We start from the raw sequence: 14,161 nt of genomic DNA, 5'->3' as shown, positions 1-14,161 counted from the left end.
CCTTATTTCCAAGAATCTATGTGGTATTTCATCAGTGTGGCTGCTTTTGGACAATAATGAAATGAGTGGATCAAACTTGCACTATTTATTATTTATTTATGTATGTATTCATGTATATATGTATATATATTTATGTATTTATTTATTTTTATTTATTTATTATCTATCTATCTATCTATCTATCTATCTATCTATCTATCTATCTATCTATCTATCTATCTATCTATCTATATGTTTGTCAAACATCTAAGCTGTGAAACTCCAAAATGACTCCAGGGAGATTCGGAACATTAAAAGAGACAACATACAAGATAAATTATATACATGTAAGGGCATATCTACTATATCTATCTATCTATCTATCTATCTATCTATCTATCTATCTATCTATCATCTATCTGTCTGTCTGTCTGTCTGTCTGTCTGTCTGTGTGTGTGTGTGTGTGTGTGTGTGTGTGTTCTTTCAGCAGTTTTGCTAGATCACTTAGCTCTACACTTTCAAGTTGTTGCACAGGAGGGTCTTCATCCTGTATGTTCGTTTCTTCCACTGGCTGGTCAATTTGTTCAGGTGTTGGAACAATTTCTTCAGCTTGTTCATCATCACTTGTTTTCTTTTTAGCCAATATTTTTAGATGTTGCATTTCCACTTCTGTGAAAACTTTATTACGGGTGATGAAGTGCCTTTGATAACTGAATCTTTGTTCAGTTATATTGATGATGATGATGATGATGATGATGATGATGATGACGACGACAACAACAACAACTCCACCGTTGCCGGTCCCAAGCCCGGATGAGAAAGGAGGAGGGTTGGGGTCAGGTTGGCAACTGGCCCCATAAAATAACCCCGCCAACCCATACAATATGGTGAAAGAAACAAATAAAAATTTTATACCACATCGGTCGTCGTGCGGGTTAACAAGGGCCACAGCAGATGTTGGGGTCCCTGGACATCCGTCAACAAGTGGGCTACAAGTGGACCAGCCAACAAAATGACAAAAATATAGTGCAGATGAAAACCGTGCCATAATGGCCTGTTACTACAACTAAGAGCCAGAAAAAAGAGGTTATTTAAAGTGAATGTATGAATTATGGAAAGAACAATATCCAGATTCAAATGTTAGTGAACAACGACTAGCAGATCAAAGTCGATTTATTATACGGAATAAAGTGTTTAGTGAAGTTGAACTTGAGGAAATTCAGGCAAATTGCAAACCCCAAAAAACAATATCACAAGTAGAAATAACTGATATTCAAGACACAACTAAAGACATTATAGTAGAACTCCCAGAAGAAGCTCTCGGGGAGGAAATAACACCACCACCACTAGAACCAGTTATCACTGAACCAACTGATGAACTAACTCAAAAACAAAAAGAATTGAAGGATAAGATCATGGAGCATTTTCTGCTTAATGAGGAAAGGAAACGTTTACCATCACTAAAAACTGTGCCTAAGAAAATTTTTGCCCCATCATGAAAATGGTTAATGCAGTGTTTTCAACAATTGAATCTGGATCCATCTTGGAAACGAACCAGTTAAGGTACAGCGCAGCTGTAATAGTCACTAATGAACTAGGCATTAAAATCAAAGTACCTAGTCACACAACAGAAAAAGCATCAAAGCCAAAGTAGAAAATCCGATTAGAACAAAAAGTCAAAAAATTAAGGGCAGATGCTAGTAACTTAAAGAACATGCATGAGCAACGGCTAAAAAACAACAAAACCATAGATCGGCTAATCAGAAGATATAGATTGGATACAAGAAACATCAATGAAGCTGTAGAGATTGTAAAACAGCAGATAACAGCAACAGCTAGAAAAATTGAAAGATATGAGGCACGAATCATCCAATATAAACAAAATCAGCAATTTCGATCAGACCAATGGCGTTTTTATCAAAGTCCTAATGTGAATAGTGACACCAAAAGTGAAAAACCAGAAAAGCAGGCCACAGTTGAATTCTGGAAAGAATTGTGGGAAAATGCAAGGGACTACAATAAGGAAGCAAAGTGGATACATGACTTTGAGAAAAGCATTGCAACAAACAAATGCAAGTATTAGAAATAACAACTGAGATGGTCAAAAATTGAGTAAAAAAGGTAAAGAATTGGACATCACCTGGAAAGGACCAATTACATGGTTTCTGGCTCAAATATCTGACCAGTTTACATGCAATATTGGCCAGGCAACTGAATGAAATTCTACAAAAGGGCCAAATTGATGAATGGTTGACAACTGGAAAAACATACTTGATTCAGAAAGATGCAACTAAAGGAACAACCCCTGAAAACTACAGACCAATAACATGCTTGCCAACAACCTTCAAATTACTCACAGGCATTATTGCAGATAACATGATGGATTATTTGGAAACAAACAACATCTTGCCAATAGAGCAAAAAGGCAACAAAAGAAGGAGCAAGGGCACAAAAGATCAGATCCTAATTAATAAAATGATATTAGAAAATTGTAAGAACAGAAAAACGAACTTGAATATGGTCTGGATTGATTACAAAAAGGCATTTGACTCACTGCGACATAGTTGGATCATAAAATGCTTAGAAACAACTGGCATTAGCAAAAATATTACATCCTTTACTGAAAAGGCGATGAAACAATGGAGAACTGAGTTGGCAGTAGGGAATGAGATCTATGGAATGGTTAATATCAAGCGAGGAATTTTCCAGGGTGATTCACTTTCACCTCTTCTCTTCATCATCGCAATGATCCCACTATCAGTAATCTTAAAAGAAAATGAAATTAGGCTACCAAACAGCCAAAGAGGCTGAGAAAATTTCGCATTTACTATATATGGATGATTTGAAACTCTATGGAAAGTCAGAAATAGAAATCCTGTCATTGACAAACACAGTCCGAGCATTCAGCACCGATGTTTCAATGCAGTTTGGCATGGAAAAATGTGCCACTGTATCCATAAAAAGAGGCAAAAACACTGCATGTGAGGGAATTAAAATGCCCAATGGCCAACTAATTAAATGCAACGAAAATGAAGCCTACAAATACTTAGGCATTCTGCAGTTGGATAATATCAAGCATGGAGAAGTAAAAACTATTGTCAGGCGAGAGTACACCAACAGAGTTAGGAAAATTTTGAAATCTAAATTGAATGGTGGAAATACAATCAAGGCCATAAATACCTGGGCAATACCAGTTATAAGATACACAGCTGGTATAGTGATTTGACATTTTGGAACGAAAAACCAGGAAACTAATGACAATGCACTATAGTTTACATCCACGTGGTGATACTGATAGACTATACCTGCCCCAAAAATCAGGTGGCAGAAGATTATTACAAGTGAAGCAAACAGTTGAAGAAGAAAAACATGCACTGGCTGATTATTTAAAAGAAAGTGAAGAACATCTATTAATAGAAGTAAAGAACAAAAATCTACTGAAGGACCAACAGAGGAAACAAGAATACAGAAAACGTGATAAAATCAAGAATGGAGAGTTGGCAGAACAAAGCACTGCATGGCCAATTTCTGGAAAAAATAAAAGATAAAGTGGGCAGTGAATAAACTTGGTTATGGTTCACAACAGGTACATTAAAGAAAGAAACAAAGTCACTAATCCTGGCTGCGCAAGAACAAGCTATCTGCACAAATGTCATTAAGGCCAAAATTGAAAAATCCTCTGATGATGCCAAATGCAGACTTTGCAAAGAAGCTGATGAAACTGTTGATCACATACTCAGCTGCTGTAAAAAAATCACCCAGACTGATCATAAATTGCAGCATAATTCAGTAGCACAAATGATCCATTGGATTTTGTGCAAAAATTATAATATTAAAACAGCAACAAACTGGTGGGAACATCAGCCTGAAAAAGTCACCGAAAATCAGATGGTCAAGATCTTGTGGGATTTCCGTATACAAACCGACAAAATACTGGCGCATAATACACCAGACATCACACTGGTTGAGAAAAATAAGGTCACAATCATAGACATCGCAAAACCAGGTGATAGCAGGGTCACCGAGAAGGAACATGAAAAAATCACAAAATACCAGGACTTAAAAATTTAAATTCAATGACTATGGCACAAACCAGCAGTGGTAATTCCAGTGGTAATTGGCACACTGGGTGCTACTCCAAAAGCACTGGAATTACATTTAAAACAGTTAAAAATTGACAAAATCACCATCAGTCAAATGCAAAAAGCAGCACTGCTTGGATCTGCACAGATATTACGAAAATACATTACAACGTCCTAGGCCCCTGGGTGGGGCCCCACTAGTAACCAATGCCAAATCTGGGGAAACAACTGGCCTCTGTGATACAATTGTGTAATAATTTACTGTTGTGGGAATACGACAATAATAAAGTTACAACACTAGAAATACATGTAGAAAATTATATGAATAAATGAAACGAAAAAGTACAAACAAATGAAAAATTATGCTGTTGATGTTCCTGAATATTAATATACTTTTTGCAGAGAAAAAAATACTTAGCATAGGAAAAAAATGTATACATATATGATTTATATCCGAATCCTAATTTTATTGCTGAAATTTAGCTTTATGGAAATCAATGGAATTTCCACATAGAGAGATGAATTTAATTATGATTAAGTCCTATATATCTAAACAGGTACTGAACCATTTATGTCCTTTGGTTTTAATCAATGGTGTTCTGAGAAAGAACATCAATCTGAGATCCCATTGAAATCAATAGGTTTTAGGGGTGATTTCCTTGATGGCCTTTAATTCCTCCTAACACACACACACACACACACACACACACACTCACTCACTCACTCCTCCTGTATCCTGTTTGGTTATTAGATGCATGAAGGTTAATAGTAGAAAATGATTATTCATGGCTCCAAAAATAAAAGCATTCTGACACAACCCCGAGTACAATGGAAACAGCAGTAACTGTGTGAGATCACAAAAATAATGAAAACCTTTTGTGACAATTAAGTAACATGTAAAATGTAACATGTAAAATAGGCAATTTCATTTATTTCTAATTGATGGTTTGACTGTTCACTTCTAGATCAATCCATGTAAAGGAAATATAAATATATGTAATTCTTTCATTTAAATATCATAGGATAAATTAGATCTTAGGTCTAATCATTACATACTTTATTTAATACTAGCTGATAACCCGCAGTTGCCAGGTATTTATTTATAGGGAGAAAATGTCTGGACCAAACTAAATATCTAATGTTGGAATTTCCCTCTTACCAGTGAGACCCCCCTTGTGAAGTACCATGAATCCATTACCATTGAAGGCCATTGAAGGCAACTGCAGTGCGCTTTACAGTAGAAACCATTTTGCAGCAGTACAGTAGAAGCCATTTTAAGGGACAACAGGCTGCATCTTAGAACACCTCCATCATAGTATTTTTCCCACACTCTGGGATGTGTGTGTGTGTGTGTGTGTGTGTGTGTGTGTGTGTATCCCAGAGTGCAAAATATTATCTGGCTTCAATTTTTGGGAAAGGGGATTCTGTTGCATTATTTTCAAATTGTATTAGGCAACTAAGACAAGCAATTATAAACAAATAGAGAATCTATTTTATTTTTATATGTTGCTGAATTGCAATTCCTAGTGGCCATGTTCTTCATTCATACTCCCTACATGTTCAAAAGGTATTGTTCCACTCAAACATTTCTCCCACTGTTTTAAAATGATAGAATGATTAAGCATTCATGTTTAAGTGATGATGGACATCTGAAGGAAAATTCCAAAACTTTACATTAGCCACTAAAATGGCTTTACCAGAATGTTACTCAGAGTGGTTCTTCACAATCATGACAGAACCTGAGGCCTACATACAGGATTAGACAACACATTTCTTTTTTCATCCATGTACTGCTCATCTGAATTGATTTCTATGTTTATATACATATTAATATATTATTCTTTTTTTTTAAGCAAGAACAATCATTTAATATTCCACAGGTGATATTTTAAGTTTTTATTTTTACCTCAGACCTTGCATGATTAAATGTGTTATTTAAGGATATGCATTTGAAGCATATTTTGATGCATTTGTGGGTGTAGGATGCCATCATGATATTCAGAAATGTGGAAAAATTGATGATTGGGGAAGTTTTCATAGGCACATTAGCTAAGGAGTTAAAATCAGTTAAATTCTTATTGGGATTTACAACAGTATTCTCAAGCATCTGTATATTAAAAGTTCAAATAGTTATTTTCCTTATACAAGTGCCAGCTGATCCTTCCTTGTCATTTTAAAATTATTATTTTTTAATTAATAGATGTGGTCTGCTCCAAACTGTAATGAGGAAATAACTGTTGCTATTATATTATAAACTAGGCTTGATGTAAAAGGAACAGTAAATTCTCATCCTTTTCCAAATGTATCATTAGCTTTCACAAGGGCAGCTCTTACAAAGACAACCAATTATTTTCAGCAAACATATACCAAGAATTATATTTTGATGTTAAATATACAAGTGAATTTATTGGCCAAGTTCATTTACTAAAATGAAAGACAAAGAAATATGGAAATCATTCTGAAATTGACTTTTAAGAATAAACTAGGTAAAATTAGAATGGACCGTCTTTTAGGAACACACTGTCCTTTTTAAGTTGCATTACAAGTCTCATGTACAGGGCGGGGCATAACCTTTTCCTAGGGGGTCACAGCAAGATCGACAGCAGTTTACAACTTCCGCGACACCTCATTTTAAAGCCCATAAAAAACTGAATTGAATGAGCTATTAAATGTTAAATTTGCTTTAAGAATGGCTGGAAAATTCGATTCGGAAGAACAAAGGATCATTGACAGAATAAAATGCATTGCCTTTCGAGAGGCTCGCGATGCTGGAGCGACGTTTATCAATCGAAAATGGATTGCAAACAAATTGAAACGTCATCCGGATTGGGTTACTGATAATTGGAACAAAACAGCCCAAGAATGTTTCACAAAATTTGGAGAAGGGCGTCCTCTGCAACTGTCCCAAGAAAGCAAAGCCATCATTGCAACTGGCAGTCGCAAACAACGAAAAGGAAACCGAAAAGTGGCCCAAGAAATCCTTCAAATTCGTGGAAAACGAGTTGATCAAAGGACAATCGGCCGATATCGAGAACGAGAAGGTTTGAAGCCATTCCACGTCATTTGCAAACCATTGAAAACTCAAACACACGTTCAAGATCGGCTTTGGTTGTGCGATTGGTTGTCTGAATGGACCGAGGAAGATTTTCTTCATTTGGCGCCATCTGACGAATTCTTCGTTTATGCCATTCGAAAACCGAATTTCCAGAACGATCGAATTTGGGCTAAAGACGTCGACGACATCGCCAAACATGAACGATATCGACAAATCGTTCGCAATCCGACTTGCATCGGGATTTTCGTCATTTTCACAGCCAAGAAACTGCATTGGGTTTTGAAGGATAAAGGGGAATCCTGGGATGGCAGTTATTTCCATGAGAAAATTTTATTGGAGAATGTCATTCCATTTCTCAGTGATCCAGACAATGTCTTGGTGGTTGGTGAGGCTGTCTTTCTTCATGACAAAGCTCCTTGCATGCGTGCAAATGCGACTCAGCAATTGTTAAAGGAAAACAATGTCGAATTTTGGGGCAATGACGTCTGGCCGGGAAATTCGCCAGATCTCAATCCGGCAGAGAACATTGGGGCCATAATTAAGGATGAAGTGGAAGCTCTGATGATTCAGGAGCAAGGTCAAAATCGATATTCGGTTGAAACTTTGAGAATGAATTTGGAAACTGTGTTGAAAAATCTGGAAAATCGAACGGAACTGTTTGAAGATTTGTTGTGTTCTTATCCACCTCGTTTGAATGCTGTTCGAAGGGCTAATGGTGGTCATACTGACTATTAAATCGTGTCAATAAACTCAGTTTTTGATGGGCTTTCGAATGGTGTATGAATTATTTGTGTTGTTATTACAAGTGTTGCTGTGACCCCCTAGGAAAAGGTTATGCCCCGCCCTGTAAATACATCTTGCACATCCAGAAAAAACTATCCCAAAGATCTTTTCAGGTTATATATATATATAATGTAATAGTAACCTGTTCTGTCCCCCCTTCCTCGCTCGTTAACAGACGCCAGGCACACAAACGTAAAAGGGAAGAACTTTATCAGTTCTCGGCTCAGACTGGCTGCGAGCCCAAAAATAAACATAAATAAAGTCTCTGACGAGGAGATAACAGAATGCAAAACAAAACTCTTACAAAACAATTCAATTCTCCAAGTGTCTCCTTGAATCAGGGTTATAGAAAGCAAATCACTTCTCCAAGTGTCTCTCACAAACAAACCATGACCGATGAGTGTTGAACGAACGAATGAACGTTGACTCCTGCAACCAGGGCGTAGCACCATCCGTCCTTTTATCACCAGAAGACGCCACTAAAAAGCCCCAGCTGCATTGTTAATCTTGCATCCCGAAAAGACTCACAGGACACTACTGCTGAGTCACAACAGTAACCATACTTACTAACATTAATCTCTCTTTCTCTCTCTGCCTCTCTCATGATCTGTGTCTGTGTATATATGTATGTCCATATGTATGTATGTATGTATGTATGCATGTATGTACGTATGTATATGTGTGTGTATATATATGTATCAGTGGTGGGTTCCGGGCGGTACACCCAGGTATAGGCGTACAGAATGGTGTTTCCATTGGGCCCACCCGCTTACCCTTGTTCCTTACCTCTTTTTAAGCTGGCGGGCCATTTGCACACTCACGTGCAACGTACAGCACCTGTGTGACCTCCGCTGAGCAGCTGGACCATTGCAAGCAGTAGCATGCACATACATGTGCAATGCGCATGCACACGGTGGACATCCGGCTCTGTCGCAGTGTACCAGTTGCAATGGGATCCAGAACCCACCACTGATGTGTGTGTGTGTGTGTGTGTGTGTGTGTGTGTGTGTGTAGAGGGGGGGGGAGAGAGAGACAGAGAGAGATAGAGATAGAGAGAGACAGAGCACCATTGGGTACCATTAAATGTTAATTGTACCAAAATAGCAAATATTCAGTTCTCAATTTATTCATTGGGAGGAGAAATTATTGTTTGGTAAAGAAAGAGGAAGGCATTTATGGTATGATGTTGGAAATAACCACTTACTGTATTTCAGTTCTGCCTAAGGATCTTTCCCCTTAAATTTCTATTCCATCATTATTGATTCAACATAATTTGATTTCTTCTTGAAAACCAGTGACATCTATTAATAATGCTTGTAAGACATCTCCCTGCTTTGCAAATATTTTTTTTCAATACAAATTTGCTTAATGCTTATTCAAAGACTGTGGGGAACATCTATCTCTTTAGGTGGCAACAACATTCAAATAGCTGTTATATCATAAAACATATTCCTCTATCTACCTATGCTCATTATCAAGGTAAAAAATTTAAAATGTAAATGTGCTTTGCAGGACATATGAAGGACAAAATCAAAGCTAAAATTTAATGAAGGCCGTTGTTTCACATTCAGAACCTGGTTTTATTGTTGGCTTTCTGCTAATTGAATTCACATTGTTAAATGAAAGCATCTGCTAGAAAGAATCCTGCCAATCAGAAAGGTAAGTAAATGTTATGTTTCTGTTACAATTTGGATGATAGAAGCTTAACATATTGCATTTTTGTTCATTATTTTTGCTTTAATCCAAGGGAGAAGATGAAAAGCTATAGGAAGTCAAGTTGCCCATTTGGCACAGCAACATTTGGAAACTTGCTTCCTCACAGAGGCCTTAGAAGATAGATTTCAGCTAAAAATGTATTTGTGAGATCAAGGCAGTATTTATAAATTTATCCTCATAATATGTAACCTGTAAATTAGGTTAGGGTAAGACATCTGACCCATAAATGCCATGGGGTAAACGCCATAGCTGATGGAGGCTTTCAAGTTAGCTTGAAAGCCTCCATCTTCAAACATAATTCAGAGTTTTGAATCCTACAGCATATTGGCAACCATACTGAAACTATTCACCATCTCCTCTCTGAAGAATCTGCTATAGAAGATCCTAAAGGAATAAAATTATCTGGCTTCTTTTTAATTGAGAGACAGCCTGGGTAGATGACCTTTGGTAAGGTCTAGACATGGGAATCCTTTAATCTCATTTGGTCTTATTAATGCTTTGGAAGCATTCACTACCATTTATTCTGGTATCCTTAAGAGCTACCTAGAAGAGCTGAGAATTGGGGCACCAATTCATGGTAGTTTTGATACATGAGTGAGTAAAATGCATAGGATTCTCTTTGTATGATTCTACAGGACTCAGGGGTCTCCTCCTTCATGTTGTTTAATACCTACAAGAAAATACTGGAAGAAGCAATGCATAATTATATGTCACCAGTATGATAATGACACTCAAATATACATCACAACCCTGAGCCAGTGATCCCCAAATCTTAAACTATACTCTGGAGGCTATGAAGAGCTAGATGGGGTGAAACAAGCTTCACCTTGATGTACTTTTGTATAGCAATAGCAATTCTGAGCAGGATCGGGATCTTTCCAAAGGAAGCAATTTATGAACTGGAGGTACTCTTGCTTTGACAATTTTTATTAAATAGCACGTGGAAGTTGGACAAAATGTTCTTATTTCAGGAACTTGTGACCTGATTACTATGCAGGTGATTAAATTATTACAGCAATAGCACTTAGACTTATATACCACTTCACAATGCTTTACAAACCTCTCTAAGAAGTTTACAGAGTCAGCATATTTTCCCCAACAATCTGGGCCCCTCATTTTACCATCTCGGAAGGATGGAAGGCTAAGTCAACGTTGAGTCCATGAAACCTGAATTGACAAACTGCTGGGAGCCAGCCATCAGCAGAAGTAGCCTGTTATACTGCATTCTAACCACTGCACCACTACACCTCTTTATATAAGACTATCCCTGGAACTGCCTTTGGAGACGACCCAGAAAAAATGTAAGATTGTTAGGATTTTAGGATTTTAGGATTTTATTAAACATTTATATGCCGCCCTTTTCCCTGAGGGGACTCAGGGCGGCTTACAACAATGGAGGGAAGGGAGTGCAAGACAAGACTTAAAAAGAAAAAGAAACGTGAATAAAAGAAATTAACCATAAAAACACACCATTCACTCAACATTCGGGCGGGGTGAGAGTAATCCTATCCCCAGGCCTGACGGGATAGCCAGTTCTTGAGGGCTGTGCGGAAGGCCTGGACGGTGGTGAGGGTACGGATCTCCACAGGGAGGTTGTTCCATAGTGTCGGAGCTGCAACTGAGAAGGCTCTCCTCCGCGTAGTCGCCAGTCGGCACTGACTGGCGGATGGAATTCGGAGGAGGCCTACTCTGTGCGATCTGATGGGACGCAGGGAGGTAATTGGCAGGAGGCGGTCTCTCAGATAGCCAGATCCACTACCATGGAGCGCTTTATAGGTGGTAAGTAAAACCTTGAAGTGCACCCGACGATCGACAGGTAGCCAGCGCAGCTCACGGAGGATCGGTGTTAGTAGGATCGGTGTTAGTAGGATAACTTCATCAGTCTAGACTTTCATTTATATTAAAGTAATTACACTGCCTACCAGTAACTTTCCAGGTTTAATTCAATGTGCTGAGTATTACCATTAAGATCCAAACAGTGAAACATCATCATGTATCACAGTTTTAATAAAGTTGTTGTTGTTGTTGTTGTTGTTGTTGTTATACTTTTGTCTGATTTTGTACACCACTTACAGTCTTTCAGAACTTTTTTTATATAACCAGTGGTGGGATTCAAAATATTTTATTTACTGGTTCTGTGGGTGTGGCTTGGTGGGCATGGTATGGCTTGGTGGGCATGGCTTGGTGGGCATGGCTTGTGGGTGTGGCAGGGAAGGATATTTTAAAATCTCCATTTCCTTCCCACTCCAGGGGAAGGTTACTGAAAAATCCCCAGCTGGGACATGGGAGGCAGAGAATATATGAGGGAAGGCCAGTCAAAGGTGGTATTTACCGGTTCTCCGAACTACTCAAAATTTCCGCTACCCGTTCTCCAGAACTAGTCAGAACCTGCTGAATACCACCTATGTATATAACTATATAGTTTTAAAACTTAAAGCTGCTAACTTTTATAGATTTAAGGAATCATCTTTAGAGGATTTATGTTGAAAGCAGTCTATGTACCTCTTTTCTCTCTATTTCTTCAAGCATCATTCTTTCATCAAACTTTTTGATGAAATACAACCAATTTCATTGTATTTAAGTACAATGACAATAAAGATTATACTTATACTTTCTCAGGAGTTTTATAGATCAGTTTGACTTTGCAATTCCTATGTTCATGCTGGTCTATGAGTTCTTTGTCATATATTCTTCATCCCTTTACAATTATAATTATAATTATTAACTGCCCTAAAAAAGTAATACTGTACTAATATCAATAGAGGTTAGTTAGATGGTTCCTAATGTTAAATCAAGACTGCAATATTTTCATTTCATTGCCACAGTATTGTAAATACAGTTCTCAGGTCCAGCTAAACTTCTGAATGATGCTTTCCTTGAAATGCATTAAATTTGAAACCTGTTAAGAAATGTTATCATTGCATGACATTCAAGCTTTAGATGTTGAATCAAACTATTGAAAGAGTTTACTTCTCATGATGTATGAGACATGAAATGAATTTCATGCACAATTAAAACTTGGTTGCTGTCTGATTTGTCATAATTTATACCCAGTTTCCAGAAGCTGCATGATAATTAATATATACCACTAGTGGATAAAAAAGATGATGGGGATAAAACAAAAGAAGCTTAACTCATGTTATTTTAGACATACCAACCACTAAGTGCTTCTTATTGGTAATATCTAATACCTTTCTGCTTTCACAATGAATTAAAAACACCTGGAGTGAAAATTTCAACCAGCAATATGCCATAAATAATATGTAAATATCTGTTTATCACAATAGCAAGCAATTGGGAAATGTGTGCACTTGGAGAATAGGCTGTATCCCAGTGACGTGCGGTCAGCTTTAGGCCTGGTGAGGCACTTTTTAGACTTGTGGACTTCAACTCCCAGAATTCCACAGCCAGGCATGCTCAGTTCCGATTTAAAGCGACAGCATTTTTCCCCCTTGCAAAATAAGTTTTCCCATTCTTTTTCTTCTCCCTCACCCTCCTTCCTCCCTCTCTCCCTCCCTCCCCTCTCTCAAACAGACACACGCACACAGAGAACTTCGATCCCTCTCTCATTCACTCACTCTCAAACACAAACACAGAAGTTGAATTGGATATATTTTCCAAAGGCTTGAAAGCAGCTCCTCTGCCATACCCCCTTTTCCCCTGCTGCCTTCCGATCAAACTTTTTGAATTCCTCCCCCTCCCCACACACGCACCTTTTCCAGATGTTTCAAAGATGATTTCAACTCTGCTTCTCCCTGCCCTGCCCTCCCCTCTTGAAAAGCCAGATCTCTGTCAGACTGAGCTAGTTGCTCCCAGAGAACTCTAAAAAGCCTCCTAAAATGCCCTCTACAGGAGGCGAGAGAATACATGCCTCATTTGCATAAGGAATTCTTTGCTTGTTAACCCTTGCTTAACTCTTAAAAGGCGAAAAATTCCTTATGCAAAAGAGGCCCCTAGTTCTCTGGCCTCCTCCTAGTTAATACTGAGAGCAGACACCAAGCCACTGTGACTTGAAATCTGGTAGCAACTACCCTGGCTTTAATTATTTTTTTTAAAAAAAAATTAAAATTATTTCCTTTCCCTGAGGAGACTGGTGAGGCCCTGCCTCTCTTGCCTCTAGTGACTGCACGTCCCTGCTGTATCCTAAAGGTCAGGCCTTCTTTGTGTGAGCAAAGTAATTTCTATGATTATTCAATGGACAATTAAGGCTTTACTGGAGTTTCTTAGAAAGGCCTTTGAAAATTTAATTTTTAATTCCTTTCCAATAGAAAAGACAAGAAAGAATTAACTGTCATTAAACCTGCATCAATATGTTTCATATACTCAATGGTTGTGCAGAACCCTCTTGTTAATGTGTGTGTGTGTGTGTGTGTGTGTGTGTGTCTGTGTGTGTCTGTGTGTGTGCTAGCATAATTCTGGAATGCCTCAAGCAATTTCAACCAAATTTGGTACATAGATGACTTACTCTCTGGAAACAAATATTGTGGGGGTAAAAACCTCTCGGGGTTTGTGTACTGTTAAGATACACCCTGTTGTGCCATAAAAC

Source organism: Thamnophis elegans, chromosome 2 (genome assembly GCF_009769535.1).
Source record: "Thamnophis elegans isolate rThaEle1 chromosome 2, rThaEle1.pri, whole genome shotgun sequence".
Lineage (NCBI taxonomy): Eukaryota > Metazoa > Chordata > Lepidosauria > Squamata > Colubridae > Thamnophis > Thamnophis elegans.
This window is presented reverse-complemented; position numbering follows the sequence as displayed.